We start from the raw sequence: 17446 nt of genomic DNA, 5'->3' as shown, positions 1-17446 counted from the left end.
TACCTTTTTTCCAGACAAGTCACTCCTATGCTGCAAATTCATACTGTGAAAGTGACTGTATTTTCTTCTTTAGTGAACATATTATGCCATTAAGGAATATGGACTGAAGTGCAAACTGTAGTACAGTGACACACTGTAGATTACCAGTGGGATTGAGAAACGTGGCTTTTTATGAGCAATTTCTGCAGAAAAATAAATTGCACTTCAGAGTTGTTTTATACAGGATAGCAAAATGTTTTTAGAGCACTTCTACACAAGGGAGCTTTAGGGAGCAAACAAAACAATTCCAGACTTGATTTTATTTCCTTGAATCATATTTTCAATACCTTGTTGCCCCATATTAAGAGTCGTTTACAGATCAACACTTTTGCCACATCACATGACTGCCATTAAGAACTCAACATTTGGTTGCCTACTCCACATCTGTCTTTGCACAGACTCCTTAAATACACAGATAAATGTTGTTTCCTTAAAACACTTGAAGGAAGCAGTTCTGCTTCCTACGTGCAGTGTGGTATGAGCTGTGCTTTCCTTTAGCAGTTCCAACTTGTCTTTACTGTTGCTGAGCTGGTAATGAGTGCAGTTCATAATAGCAGTATTGGAAAAAAACACTAAAATAGAAACAAAAATGCTAAGTATCATGTCTGTAGTCCTTCAATATTTTAGTACATTCAGATGTTACACTTCTTACTTATGTACAAATGAGGTAACAGCCATTTCTTCTAATTCATGCAAAGCTGCCTTATTTTAGTTTGGCACAAAAACTGATAAAGTACAGTTGTAGATGTATAGAATTAATTCCTCATGGAATTTTACTAATGTTTTTTGAAACTATGTAGCAAGTGATATCTGAAATTTACAGTATAAGCACTCCAGAAAATTACCAAAAGAAGCAGTTAAGATAATTGTATCTGTACCTACTTATATTTTCTTTGGCTTCTATTCGTAGCATTCCTTGGCCATTCATTTTATTATTTTTTTCTCTTTTCGTTATTGTCACACTTGTTTATGAAATTAAACTCAAGTCATGTGATTTGAATTACACAGTTAAAAGCTTCAAGAGGACTAGCAATATACATTCATGTTGTATATGCAAGTGACCTGATGAATTATCTGCAAGGTATTTTGCCAATAAAAACTTCAGCCTTGTTTTTAAAAACATTTTATCATATTCCGAGATGAGGTTTTAGCCTAGGAAATATGCATTTTTACAACAATGGAAATACAGATTCTAATTCTTTTAAAACAATTGATTTCAGCAAACCATTTGATACATTTCAAGCACATATTAATGTACAAAATTTAATACTGACAGCATATACAATTTACAGACTGTTTTCGATAATTATGAAAAATTGCATGTTTTCAGGCAACCTACTTCAACAGGTCTATTTATCCCTGATTCTAGAAATGCAACATAATTCACATTTAAGATTAGTGAAATTGTCTATTTTTTATTTTTTATTGCACCATCTACTTATATGCTTTGATGCTACTGCAAACATATGGTGTGTGCTCTAGCATTTAGTCTTGTCTCAAAACTGTAGCCTCCCTTGTTTTCCAATTATATCAATTTTTTGTTCCACTATAGTTAAATTGTGATATACGTAATGACTCCCCATAGCTGTTATCAGATCAGATGACACTACAAGTACTACATGTTGTAATAACAGTACCTCTGTGGATTTTATCTAACTTGTTGCTTCTGCATGCTTCTTTGAATGCTAGTTCTGCAAAAGTATGCATAATGAAAGGAGTTTCCAAAGTATGGATGCTTAAAGCACAGTATTGCTGTATATTCCTTCTAAATTCAACATGACTACATACCAACAGTTGGAAGAGAAGCCATCTTATATTAGTTGCATTTAGAAATAGGTTGGAAAGTGAATTATTTCAATATAAGGCACTTTGCTTTTAATAATTTTTTTTACTCTGGATGTAAAAAAATTTCCTATCAATGGAACTATATTTGTCTCATGTCAGTTTCTGTTTTTTATCAAAATAAATTGTCATGTTTCAATGCCGCACTTTATTATGTTACATACTATATTACCAAAATGCAGAACCGTGTTTCTCTTATCCTAACTTGTTCCATTTTAGATACATTGATTGGTTAGTTGTAAAAGCAAAACACACATTTGTATCTGCATAATTTTAGCTTTTTGCCTTAATTGTCCTGCTATAGCTCTATTTACCATTGTATATTTGAGCCATTTTGCTAAAATAGTTGTATTGTAGGAGAAATGTACATATCTCACAAGCTGGATTGAAACATGAAGGGTATGAATATGTTTCTACCTACATTTCTGTTCTCGATGAAATGGGTTGGATAGTTTTTGTCTTCCCCATACAATTATTACTTATGCTATTTTATGCTGTCATCTCAATATGCCTCATCAAACAGTTATCCTATTCTTGGACACAGAATCATTTGGGTTTACCACACCAATATTTTACATTGTTGCTATACAGCCAAGCTTCTTTGAGTATTCATATTGTCACATATTTCCTTTGCAAATGTTTGTTACCGTATTGCTCAGGTTTTTTATACCATGATATCTTTTTCAGTTTTTATTATCACATCCCTAGAGAACATTATGTTAGCAGAGATCATTTTTACAGTGTTCTACTTTCAGGGATCTAAATGAAGTATGTTAGCTTTAAATATGACATTACTGATTACGTTTATGATTATGAGTGTATGTTCATATATATTTTTGGGTTGTTATGCCTGAAAAAAATATTAAACACTCTTTAGTGTTTTCTCACACCTTGCTCTTAGAATACAACATAGCCGCTTTTAGTTTTTTACTGGATTAAATACATATCATACATATACGAACTGCCAGAAACAGCTTATTTTTGTTTCTTTTTGTTCTTGGGATTTCCTTTTGAATATCTGTTTATGCCTGACTTGGTTATTTTTCTCCATCTCTTTTTTTGTTGTTCATACGTAGGCTGTACCATCACTATAATAAACACTGGTAGCTGCTGGTCTATAAAAAGAAATGAAAACATTTTTCCTTCTGGAAAATAAGATCCAATGGGTTATCATTCAGCATGGGAAATGAGTAGAATATCCTTTTCTTACTATAAAATTGCATATCATTGTCTTGTCTGCATTCTATATTCCTAATTAACAAAAGTAAATAAATAGGCAGCTGAATTATAAAACATTCTGCTTCTTACAGGCCTCAGAATACTGGACATGTTTGTCTTTAACTTGACTGTTGTTATGATGTTTAATTCCCATCAACTGTGAAGCAAAAATTTACAATAAAATATCTAAAGCTTTCCTAACTTACTACTGATTCTGTGTTCACTGACTCTTGTACCTGCACTGCATCTGTGAATAATAAATTGTTTTCTTAAGAACTGGTCAAACAAGACAATAAATAATAAAAAGCTAACAGCAGTACAGTAAACTCTCAGTTAACCGGCACCCATGGGGATTGGTAGATGCTGGGATAACTGTAGTTTCTGGTTGCTTGAGAGTTACTATTAAAAATAGGCCTGACTAATACTGTATCAAATACTATTTGTTTGGTTTGACTTGTTCTCAGGCTGGGGAGAGAGGGAATTTATTCCTATCTTCTGTTTTAAAACTCTAACAACGTAAGGTATGCTTCTGCGGGTAGAAAACTGAAAGTGCAACAGATGAAAATTGCACTATATTTCTTCAACTTTTTTGTGCCAGTTGCTTGAGTTCCAGTTAACTGAGTGTTTACTGTAGCTTTTTTTCATTTAAGTGAATTTTATGCAATATAAGTTATAAAGTCAATGTCAGGCTGGTATTAATGGACTGAACATGTGTTAGGTATGTCATACAGAGTAAGAACATGTCAAAGAGTAAGACTGAATAGAATAGTATTACTCACACAAACACACACACATATGTAGGTGTAATGTTTGAAAAACAGCATAAAATGATACTGCAAACATATAATTTCAAGATAGGATACAGCAGGGATCCACAACAGTAGCAGCCATCAAATTAGATAGTCTGGTAACTTCTTTTCTAATATACGAGTTGCAGTGTATTGGCTCTACTATGTAATACCAAACGACAAAACCCTGAGCATCAGAAATGACAAAAAATAATGCACAAAACACAGAAGACCAAGACAGTGAATCATAAGAAGCCACTTTGTACCCTTAGCCCTCTCACAGACACTGTGAACTTAAATATGCTAACTCCATGGTTGCACCATCTCAAGGGAATCATTGCTGACGAATACTTAAAACTTGCACTGCGGTTACTTTCTGTGGAAAACGGCGACTGGCATGGGACTTGGTTTCTTGTGCTTTGGGTTATTGTAACTCAAGGAATTTCAACTTAGCTACCTATAGATTAACTCATTGTATTATATCTGCTGACTAGAACTCTAGCATTGTACAGTGCTAAAATAAAACTATCTACTTTAATTTTTGTAAGTAAAGATTTTCCTTTTAAAATAAAATATTAACAATCAAAGTCACAAACAGAAGGAAAAATGACATATAGCATTAAACTGCTGCAATAATATGCAGACCACAAATGACACTGTTCACCCCATTAAAGAATTATTGAAATATGCAATGGATAAGAAAAAGAAACATGACGCCATTGTCAATGCCATCCTCCTGTAGACGCAGAATAAAGAAACAAGTAAATGAATCCAATAAAATAAGCAGAATCCTTACATAAGAAAAAAAAAACAGAACCCATAGCAACACAATCATGCAGCACTAGTCAGAATTATCCAGCGAGCACATCATCCAAGTGACTCACCCTGCAGGGAGTCCAGTCCTGCATGGGGAAAAATAAACTGAATCCACACCCATGTATACCACACAGACACACACACACATATACACACAGATACACAGACGCACAGGCATACACACACACACACACACGCACACACGCACACACATATACACACAAATACACAGGCACACACACACACACACACACACACATATACATGCACAGGCACACCTACACTGACACACACAAATACACAGACACACAGGCATACACACACACACAGGCACACACATATACAGGCACACCTGCACTGACACACACACACACACACACACACACACACACACACACACACACACACACACACAGACACAAGTTCACCTTATGCATCAACTGGCCTCAATTTCCACTGCATCATTTTGCCTTCCAGGTGTCCTAAATATGCAGTAATGCAATTCCTGTGGTTGTAGGTGGCTCTTTGGGTAATCTTGCTAGTTTACAAATTTTGCCAACAGGATTATCATGTTCATGGTGCTAAAAAGTCTTTTGGCTCCTCATTAAAGAAAGACCAGTTTAGTGCCTTCTTCATATACTCTGATCACCTTTCTTCACTCATCTTGATCTAGACAAATTACTACAAGCCAGCTTGCTCCTGTGAACCCTTACATATAGATTCATAAATAGTTACTAGCCAGGTGGGTCCAGAAGACCACTGGGGATCGTGATCCAACTTCCTAATTGGTCCAGAGCATTGCCTGGTTAAGTGACTTGTTCAAGGTCACACAGAAGGCAAATAAACATTGATGGAATCAAACCCTGTACCACAGGAAACAGCTCATTAACTGCCTGATAGTCTTAATCCTCTGTGCTAACTGCCATAGAAAGATTAAAATCAGGCCTCCACTAATAACAAACTTCAAAACTATTATGCATTCCTCTTCTACAGATTCTTTTTAATCCACAAACAGAGATCTTCTTAGAACAGTCCTGTCTTAGCCACCCTAAAAGCAAATCTGAAAATTGTTCATGTTTCACATGACAACTGTTGGGTCACTAAAGAAGCAGTCTGATTGTAATACCTGATTCACTATGCTACCACATTAGGTACAAAGGGAAATAATAGGCAATCAGCTTTAGACTATTACATGCCTAGCCAACAATCAGATGGTGAATGAAGGTGAAAATCGAACCCTGTATCTTGTATCTGTGAGAGAAACAGCTTGACCATTATGCCAACCCCCAACATGCATGGCTATTATCATCTTACCAATTTAGTGCCCTCTTCATAAAATCTGATCACCTTCTTCATTCAGCTTGACTGCAGGTTTCTCTTCTTATCCAGTACTTCTGTGTCATTAGTATGTGATCCCACTGTGCCTTAGAACTAACCATGACCCATGACCTTTCATATTTCAATAGTATGATGTAGTGCATGGAGCATGGTGATTACACTCCCATGTCCTGAAAAAGACTAAATGAGGCTCAAATCTGACAGTAGATCATAGTCCTGCCACAACTGTGAAAGAAGATACAGGACTGATTGAGGCCTCAGACAGGGTTCAAAATAGAGAAAAGCTACATTTTACATGTAATTCTACTTCAGGAAATAAAAGCACTGCTAAAATCTTGTAGTAATACACAATCTTTACACAACTACAAATGAAGCAAGAAGACCAAGGTTTTGTAATAAACAAAATAAAAATAAAAACAGATCATGTTTCTGGCAAAGACATGGGCAGAAAGTAGAGAAGTACAAACAATGTCACTACACAGGTCACTATAAGTGTAACTTAAAATATTTATGCAGAATTTAAACAAAGACTTTTTTCTTCTCCTTTGATGAAAAGTTTGCATCTTACACCTCTCAAAGTCTTGAACAAAAGACCAAACCATTGCCAGTCAAAGAAACAAACTCATCCTGGATATAGCAGACAGCTATAATGACAGTGGCTCCAGTGAAGCAATACTTTTTGGTAGCTTGAATATCCCTTGGTCAATGGACATTATGAAAAAAAAGTCTCAATGTGACCACTTTAGGGTTCTATCAACTAATACAGTCTGTAAAAATAGATCCAAGAGCTCAGCCAGCACCTTAGACCGGATACTTTGAAAAGTGCTGCACAACTTCACACCTAATAGAACATTCTCGAATTGCCTCAACAACCATAACCCAATTTATGCCACCTGAAAGTATAAACCATACTAACAAAACAAACACCAGTTTAACAATGCAAAACAGAAGTTATTCAGTGTGACCGGTATCTAGGTTTTACTATCAACAAAAAACTTATTTTTGACAAATATGTCACTACTATCTGTGACGCCTCTGCACTGGCCTAGTAATCGAGGAGCCTCAATCCTCACCACTGGCAACAGTGAGGGATGTACACAATGGGAGGATGACAAGTACACACACAATAAAGTGCAATTTCCCTTAAGAGCACACAGATATCACAGTCAGTCTGGGGCCGGTTTCTCCCTCTCCCTCCAGATCCCCAATAAGACTCCCCACTGGCACAGCTATAGGGTTGAGATCTCAGCCAAGTGGTTAAGCCAGAACAACCCTCTCTTTCCATCCAGTGCTTCATGCCCCTGCCCAAGTAGCTGACACACACACACACACATACACACACACACACACACACACACACACACACTTTGAGATATGATTTATATACAAGCACACACACACACCTGGGAAAGGCTGGCACAGGTTTACTAGCTATGCCCCCATCTGCCCAGACTATAAGGTAGTTATCACTGCCACCAACCAACTTTTTATCAGCTACTATAAGGCCCTTAACAAAGGGTGTCCAATCCTACTGTGTAATGTTACCAATAATCCAAATTATAGTTTTGACCAAGCGCAAGGCTATTTAGGAGTGGCCTGTACAGTGTCACCAAATACATATGCAAGTACTCTAACAGCTTAAATATATCTCACGAGTATCAGACACAAAGATAGGTTTAAATATATTTAAGAATAAATAATAAAAGAACAACAGAATACTCAGAAAACAAACACAGTTACTTCAAAGTTCAAAATCACAGGAAATATTTTAAAACAACATTGCAGGACAGTCTCAAACAAATACAGAAAACATCTAAACTAATCTTTACTATATTCCTGTCTTTAAAAGAGATACTATGCCCTGAACATTACCTACAGAACAACAAGCAGACTGAGAAGTCTGATGAAGTGTTCAGTGTAACGTGAAAGTGCTTACTGGCCTCTGTTCTTTATTGTTTTATTCTGTTTTTGTAAATTCTATAATAAACAGTCAGCTCCCATAGTCATGATGTTGCCTCTGAAGTTTATTCCTTGGATTGTCTTGATTTTGCTTGTGAGAGGCATTTTACCCAGAACTGTATTCTTTTTACACTAATTCTAGACATCCTGTCTCCTTGCTGCACTGAAACTAACTTTTATGACACAATCATAAAACAGTCTAATTTCAGCTTATTTTTTTGAAGTTCTGCAAGTTAACTCTGTATGTTCCAGCTTCTACTATTAAAAAATACATTTGCACAGGTATATAGTTTATATACATTTCTGTTCTTTTCCAGTAGGGTGCACCGTGGACACATCCTTGAAGCTCAGTACTGTACAAACCCTGTTCAACACACACTTCTGCACCAGTAGTTTAATATACACATAACATATAGTTCTGTACAAATCATATCGATATTCACAAATGACATAGAATTATTTACAAAATTCCAGCTAGCTGGGCTGGCAGCATTTCGGTTTGTCACACTTCCTCCCACCCGAAAACTCAAGCTAGTTTTTCAAGTGACCCTTGAGAAATGTTGCTTAAGAGGGTTGAGCCTATCTGGGAATACCTTATCACAGTCCCTGACTGGAGAGCCCATCTGTGTTGGCATTGCTAACCCCACTGCGGTGCTGCACTCTCATATCATATGCTTAGAACCTAGGCTCCACCTTAGAAACTTGGCATTTTGCTGTCTCGCTCGATGTAGCCATGTTAAGGGATTGTGGTCTGTAACTATAGTGAATTTCCTTCCATACAGATAAGGCTGAAGTTTCTGCAGTGCCCACACTAAGGCTAGGCATTTCTTTTCTACAGCTGCATAGCATTCCTCCCAGGGTTGGAGCTTACAACTGAGATATACCACTGGGTGCTCTTCTCCCTCTGATGAAACCTGGCTAAGTACAGCCCCCACCCCATGGTTTGAAAAATCCACCCGCTCAACAAATTATTTGCTGTAATCTGGACTGGCTAACATAGGGGTTCTCTCAAAGCTTCTTTAAGTTTCTGGAATGCCTGCTCACATGCTGGGGTCCACAATACCTTATATGGCCTGTTTTTCCTTGTCAAGTCTGTGAGGGGAGCAGTTACAGTACTATAATTGGGGACAACTTTCTGTAGTACCCCACTGTCTCTAAGAATGCCCTTACCTGCTTTTGTGTAACAGGGGCAGGCCATGCCTGAATGGCTTCCACTTTGGCAGGTTCTGGCCTGATCATACCACTCCCCACTCTATGTCCCAGGCAGGAGACCTCTGCCATACCCACCTGATATTTACTGGGCTTAATGGTCAACCCTGCCCTCTGTAGTCTGTCAGCACCTCCCCGATATGCTGAAGGTGCTCTTGCCAGGAATGGCTGTAGATAGCAATATCATCTAGGTAAGCAAAAGCAAAATCTCAAGCCTGCCCGTCATGGTAAGGATTCAGCATGTTAACATGGTACAACTTGTGCCCCTGCCTCTTGCCTAGCAGCTCTACCATGTAGTTAACATCACTGACCTTCCTTACCACCTTGTAGGGTCCCTCCCAGGCTACCTGCAACTTGTGTCTGCCAGGAATGAGAACCATAACCTGCGGCCCTACAGCATATTCTCTAGCATGAGCATTTCTGTCATACCATACCTTTTTCTGCTGTTGGGCTTCTGCCAGATTCTCCTGGGCCAAGCCCATGAGTTCCCTGAGCTTTGTCTTGAAGTTTAGGATATATGCCACCACAGACTCCTTGTGGGATTCACACTCACCCTGCCACTCATCTCAAATCAAATCTAGAGGTCCCCTCACCCTATGCCCATACAGTAACTCAAAGCGTGAAAAACCTGTGAATTCTTAAGTAACAGCTTTGTAAGCAAACAACAGATGAGGCAAATATTTGCACCACTCCCACTTGAACTGGTCTGCAAATGCGAATGATGAGAAGCAATAGCAATATGTTTGTTTTGAAAGATGTAAAGTTTATCCTTACATAAGCAATTTGCAGTTTTGTGTGAATGTTCAGAAGATTTTTTTACTTGTGCATCAAAAATGGTACTCTATGCCACCTAGTATGGTTGTCCCACACCTAATTGGTATGTTAGTTAGATACGAAGGTAACTGTAAAGGTAGACTGAGTGACATATGAAGGGGTGTCCTGTCTAATCCTGTAGTAGTTCAGTTTGGAAAAGCAGTGGAAACAACTTATGCCACTGTCCTGTCTAGTCCTTCTAAATGTAGAGACTAGACAGTAAAATTAGAAGCTCAGTTTATATTACAATATGAAATACTTTTAGCACCACTTAGTATGAATTCAGGGTTAGACCGATCAGCATTATAGATTCAGTTAATGCATCATTTAAACTTATATTATTAATATTAAGGATTTTAACTAGGACACAGCACTGAGCTGTATTGACCCATAGCAGGATCTGTCCAAGAACTATCTCTGGTTAAGTGACTTTTTCAAGGTCACATAATAAGCTAATGGAAGCTGTGATAATAAAAGCAGGACTGTTGCAGGGTACAGATACAGCAGCCATAGTCTTAAACCTTTGTGTTAAGCCATGCGGTATTCTTGTGTCTGCAAGAACTGATAATATTAACTGAAATTTAGTCTCGATTAGTTATCCTTACATTGACATGTACCGGAAAAGCTCACCCAGACTCTGCCACAACTTGCTGTGAGGGAAAGGTTAGTTTGCTTTTGATTTCTTGTACTTTCTATTACTTTATTGCCTTTTTCTATTTTGTATACTGTGATTTGTTTTCTTTACATGGTGTTTTTTTTGTATTCTGCTTTTAACTGCATATTAAAACTTGGAAAGAAGCCACAGCCGTGTCTCTTGTGAGTCACACAGAAATGTTTTAAATTTTTCCCCAACCTCTCACCATGTTGGTGTCATGTTTTTAAACACAACTGTCTTTCTAGTTGCCTGCCCCTTATTTGAATTTGACCATGTATCTCCTTCCCTGTTCCCTTTCACTGGCTGTTTTGAGTAAGCACAAAATTATCATTTTATGAAATCACTCCCCTTTAACTATTTAAATTTATTGGCCATCCTACCGTGCTGCATACAACCAGAATACAAACATGCCCAGCCCCTGTCTCTTTTAAAATTAGTGGTTCTCCACTTAGACAGCTAAAGCTTAAGTTACCCCCCTTTTTTCATATCTAAGTGCTTAGTGCACACTGCAGTGCTTAGGATATTAACCCATTTTTTTTCCATCTTACCTTTAAAATTTGTAAAATCTGTTGCAAGACCACCAATTATTGGACAGCCCACATTCTGCCTCTCAATAGACATCTTAGGATTAGTGCTTCTGTTTTCTCCTGGTGAGAGAAGGAGAACAGGGACATTATTTCCTGGAGACTGCGGATCACTATAAAGCCTAATAACTGCTTTATAAGTGACAGCTTGGAATTTGTGCTTATATTCTGCTCCTAGTGAGAGAAGGAGCAGAGTGCATTTATTTCTGACTGTTTCTGGTTGGGCAGTGAGTGTCTGTGCTTGACTTTCCTGATTGGTCTGATTGCTATTCAAGGCATCTACCAGGAAAAGCCTACAACAAGCTACAGACTCTTGCATTATCTGGGACAGTTCAGTGGATCACCAAACAGGCTGTGGCCTGCTTCTCATCTTGGGATTGGTGTTAATGTTTTGCTTCTGGTGACAGAAGAAGCAAAGGAGTATTGTATCCCAGCAGAGTGAAGTTGTGGTAAGACCAGCATTAGTAGTAGCCATTCATGTGACTCCACTGTTTTCATCATTCTTGACAAGCTTATTCTTTGTTTTCAGTAAGTACTAGATTGTTTCTAACTTCAGAATATCTGCCTAAATACTTCATCCTTAAATTTTCAGAGCCTATTAGTTTCCCCTTAAGTGTTTAGCAGTGCCCTGTACAGACGCAGACACCTTGAGTGACAGTTTTCCTCTAAAATCATGACTGAAATGTCACCAATACCTAGTTACACACAGGACAACTAGTTTGCAGTGACCAACACTGTCCCCAGGGTTACACACCAGATACTCCTGATATTGCTTTATACCCTCACTCCAATTGTCTGATCAACAAAAAAGGTCTGTTGCCATGGATATGAACTTTCCCACTGTCTCCATTACCAGCTTGGTAGATATAGTCATCCTGAAGCAATGTAGAAACTGCCTCATGTTTACTGACAACCAGTTAATTCTCAAACAAACTGATATGGTGTGTGAGAGAGCTGTAGTTACACAACGTCACTGGAGGCAAAGCTCTCACATAAAAGTATTCCTAACATCAATAAGGCTGTCAGTAGTACACATGCTGCACCCATCACGCACATTTCAAAGCAGACATATAGACCCATATATGCTGAGGCACTTAGATTTAACCTTCTTAAACCCCCAAAGACCTCCTAGATGAAGCACACATAATAAATGCACTCAGCAGTCCTAAATGCACTTTTTCAAAATGGTACCCACAATAACACATACAGCTACATCTCATTGAGCCTTTACTTCTAAGCCTAAAAGGCAAGTCACCACACAATCCAACATTCTGGTCATTGGAGATGCCATTGTGAGATACACTGATGTCCCTCTAACCGACTGAGTAAGGAGAAACTCATGGTCAATTGCTTATCAGAGGCCAGGATCTGCCGCATTATGCACACACTCAGGTCATTGGACCACAGTTACCAGTATGACTCAGTCATAGTCCATGTGGGAGTCAATGACCTGAGATGTAGCTCCCTAGACTATATAAAGAAGACATCATGGAGCTCTCAGAATGCATGTCCCTGGCTGGTATAAGCATAGCAGCATTTTACCTTCTCCAGTGATGATGCCACAACAAGAACAAAAATTGCCTGACTTCAATAATTGGCTTAGGGGTTCAAAATCTGTCAGCATGGAAGGAGATGGTCAAAACACCATACTGCTTTGCCAGGGATGGTCTGCACCTCTCCCCTCTAGGCTTTCAAATATTACCTAAAACATTGTGTTCCCACATAGGGCCTACATAGCAAATCAAAACCAAGAAAATCTAAAGGTATTACTGCTCAGTCCTAGGAGTCAAAACAATAACTAGACTTCCTAGAAGCTGTCTTCACCCTAGAGAATGCTGACATCTGTGCGGTTACTGAGACAGGGTTTAAAGCAGCAGAGAGCACACCAGCAGTGCAAGGTTATAATGCCTTCCACACATTTAGACCAGCTGCTTCACAGACAGGGAGTAAAGGTGGAGGTGTCTTCATTTACATCCAAAATAAATATACTTCAAGGCTGGTCAAACAGGACAATGAACTTGAGCTGGTCCATGCTCAAATCACCATAGGTAAAATCCAATACCACTTCCTTGTAAGCTATAGGTTCCCCTCTATGATCCAGGAAACCCACACCATGTTTTTAAACTTACTGGAAACACTCACTATCCAACCCAATGCCATATTCATGGGTGACTTTAATTACCCCACTTTTAACTGTGAATCCTATATGATACCAAACATACAAGCACAGATATTCCTGGATTTTGTAAACACAAACTCCTTGGACTAGATTGTCAATACACCATCCAGGGGTGCAACCATGCTGGATCTGGTCCTCACTAATATGTGAGAGTGTTCCAGACCCACTTCTGTAATATCATCCCTGGTAAGGTCAGACCACCAAATTATCTCCTTTGAAGTAAAAATAAAACCTGGACCCCCAGCTAAACCTGGGCTAACTTCCTGCTATTAAGCGATAACCTAGCAAAATGTCAAGTCCCCATAAACTTTGAGAACACTGCTGCTTACGCAGAACTGTTCACGGAAACCCTGTACAAGCATGTTAATAGCTGTATAGAGGCAGCTGTACTCACCAGGAAGAAGTACAGAACTAACTCAAAAAACAAGCCTCCCTGGTGGAATCACAAAATCAATAGGATGCATAACAGGAGGAAGAAAATCATGGCAAAAAATAGGAGGTGCTGCACCCAGCAGGATAAAAGCACTCACGTGAAACTAAACAAACAACTCAGAGGAAATTAAAGTCTACCAAACCCAAATTTGAGGTAAATTTGGCCTCTCAGACCAAGGACAACCACAAGGCATTCTTTAGCTATGTCTGCAACCTCAAAAGCTATGCACAATTGTATGCAGAGCTCATTGTAAATGGAAACACCTATACTGAACCAAAGGATATAGCAAACCTACTAGCTGACAAATTCAGCTCCAATTTTACCTCTATCTCTTCCCCCTTACCGTCCCTCAGGAAATACCATCAAATAAGCTCTCCCTGCTATCACTGGGGAACAGGTCCTTAATGCTCTCTCTAAGGCCAAGAACACTGCATCAATGGGCCTAGACAATATCCCAGGATGCCTTCTAAATATCATGAAACATGACTTATCAGGCCCTCTGGAATTGCTATTTAACTGTAGCCTCCAAACAGGCTTTGTGCCATATGAATGGATAACAGCAGCAGTGATCCTTCTGCACAAAGGTGGGTCATCTACAGACCCTAGTAGACTTATATTTAAAGCCATGGAAAGAATCATCATGGAATTGATCAATAGTGATATAGTAAACCTCCAGACACTGGACCCAACCCAGTTTGGTTTTGTCAAGAGCAGGTCATGCCTACTCAAACTATTGGAGTTCTTTGAGAAGGTCACCAAAGCAATGGATGAGGATGAAATGGTTTACACTGCCTACCCTGACCTGGTCAAGACATTTGACACAACACCTCACTCGGGCATGGTTGATAAACTCAAGAGGTTAGGTATAAACCCGTATGTCATCCAGTGGATAGCCAACTGGCTCACAAATAGGACCCAGGAAGTTAAAACTGGGGAGTCCATCTCTACAAAGAGGCTAGTCACAAGTAGAGTCCCTCAGGAATTGGTTCTTGGACTGCTCCTTTTTGGCATTTACTTCTTTGAAGTCAAGGCCAATATCAACGGTCTCTGGCTAACTAAATCTGCAGATGATTACAAATTAGGAGGTGTCATTAAATCATACACTGACACAAATGTGCTCCAGGAAGGGCTGACACAGGCAAACAACTGGTGTCAGAGCCATGGACTAAAACTAAATGTCAAGAAATGCATAATAGTATCCTTTGGGAAGTCATCCATCCCTGATAACTATCATATTGACAACACACCCCTTAGAGCTGACCCAGTAGTCAGGGACTTAGGGACACATATAGACAGTAATCTAGCCTTTGGCCATCATGTGTCTACAGTAGTGAGGAAATCATTCTATATTGCACAACTTATAAACAAAGGTATGGCATCTAAGTCCAAGGAAGTCATTGTTCCACTGTATTCAGCATTCATCAGAACTATCATTGAGTGCAGTGCTCCCTTTGGTATGTACCTAACCAGGCATATCCAACAATTGCAGTGTCCACAGAGCTTCCTCACTAAAAAGAATATAGGGAGTAAGTAAAATGTCCTATGCAGACCCCCTCAAGGCTCTATCCCTGTATTCTGTCTATCACAAGCTTTTGAGGGGGGATTTATGCCTGTCACACAGGGCATTGTCAGACTCCACTCTGATGGACCTCCTGGATATCCACAAAACAAACAGCACCAGAATTACTTGTTCTAAAGACTTAAACCTTGCCTGTGATATAAATAGGACCTGCTGGAGAGACAGGTATGTATCCCAGAGACTACCTCATCTCTGGAACAGGCTATCCATCCATGTGAATCAGAGTTCCTCCATAACCCAATTCAAGTGCAACTTAGACAATTGGATGGGGAACAAGAAATTCATTCCTGTTTTGACATCTATGTCTGTAATGGACAGAGGCAACCTGTAAATGTTTCCTCTCCCAAGATGCCCCTGCTTACACCTATCAAGGGTATCAGAACTTGTCAGAGATTTGGGATGCATGGCTAGGCTTAAAAAGGCCCTTGTGGTCATTAGCCTAGTAAACACCTATGAACCAGAAAATTCTTGTTTTAATAAACAGTAGCAAGCAAGAATTGCATTAGCTATTTTCTTATTTGTGATTTTAAATGAATTCCTAATAAAGTCATGCCTTGGATTACAGGGATTTGTTCTCTTAGTGCTAGACAATAGAATCAAATAATTACTGGTGCAGGTGGTAGATGCGCCAGCTGGAAAATATCTGGACTTTTTAAATAATATTCCAGATGGGCTATAACCTTTACAAGCTAACACAATAATATACATAATAATTCACAGTTGATAACAGATCCTGAAATAATAAATAAGTGATTAAATCAGTCATTGAAGAAAGAGATGAACTTCGAGTTTTCTTTTTCCTTTTTTTCTTACAGAACTTAAGAAGGTGATTTCTGCATTGGAAAGAAATAACACCAAGGGACAGATGGTTTTGAAAGGGCATGGAGGGACACAAGGAGTAAAAAACAAGATTAGGAGTGCTTGCCCTCGGATGCAAAGGCTCTGAAAAGCTGCAAGAAAGACAGACTATATGGCTGCCCACTGTTCAATAGCTTAACTGCAGCTCTTCCAGTATGAAGAAAGAAACTGAAATTCAAGGGCCAGGAATTCTGTTGCTTTCAGTAAATTCAGTTACAGGCTAGTAAATACACTGCCAGAATGATAGCATAGAAGAAACTAAGACAGCTTGAAAGCAAGTGAACTTGAAAAAGTGAAACGAAAACACTGAATGGAAGAATCTTGCAGCTGTCCAGCAAAAATCATTTTAAGCTCCGGCTTTAGTGCAGGACATGACATCTAGTAATCTAGGGAGAAAATAAGCCTAATGTGCTCAGCACTGATAAAATAAATAAAACACTGAAGGAATATATCAACTCAAATAATAAAAGGCTGGAAAAATGCAAGAAGCTTTAAACAGTTATTCAGATGAAGTGACAAAACTGCAAAAATCCGAGGTTGAAATGAAGAAAAGGCTGGCTGAATATGAGACTACTCAAGAAGAGATGTTTAAAACCACAAGAGAATTGGAGGACAGAGCATGTAGAGTAAAACAGAGGTTTTCTGCTGTACCACAGAAACTAGAAGGAAAACACTGTATTAATTTTATGAAGGTACTAATAAGCAACTGGACTGGGTTCCACAGCAGGAGTTGTTACCTGAAAGGGCACATCTTGTGTATGCTACAAATGTGGCCATGAGAAAGCAGCCAAGACCTGTATAAGTAAAGATGCAATCCTACCAGCAGAATGAGCTGATACTGACAAAATTATGGCAAAAGGGCAAAGTATTAAAAGCTGGACAAAGAAGAGTGTTTCTGGAAAATGATAACTCACTGTACATCACACAGAGAAACAAATTTCTTCCAGCAAAGAACAGAGAAAACAGGCAGGGGTGTCCTCTTTCCCATTTGTTATTTGCATTATACTTAGTGCCATTGGCAAAGAAAATAAGAGACTGAGAAATTCATGGATGTAATTGGTATGGTAATCAAGAAACGTTGGCTTTAATTGCAAACAATATTATTTTGTAACTGGTAAAACCAGAAAAGACATCTC

General features: G+C 38.7%; 1 protein-coding gene across 1 annotated transcript in view; it reads left to right on the top strand.

Moving 5' to 3' along the window:
* FBLN5 (fibulin 5) overlaps window positions 1–3304 on the top strand; it is an 861728-nt gene extending 858424 nt beyond the window's left edge. Inside the window, exon 11 of the mRNA XM_044074715.1 lies at window positions 1–3304. This exon is cut by the window's left edge and continues 1077 nt beyond it. The gene's annotated coding sequence lies outside the window, so the exon portion shown is untranslated.
* Window positions 3305–17446: the final 14142 nt, after the last annotated feature.

The sequence above is a fragment of the Protopterus annectens genome, chromosome 6.part0, assembly GCF_019279795.1.
Source record: "Protopterus annectens isolate FY-2018-M chromosome 6.part0, PAN1.0, whole genome shotgun sequence".
NCBI lineage: Eukaryota > Metazoa > Chordata > Ceratodontiformes > Protopteridae > Protopterus > Protopterus annectens.
This window is presented reverse-complemented; position numbering and strand designations above follow the sequence as displayed.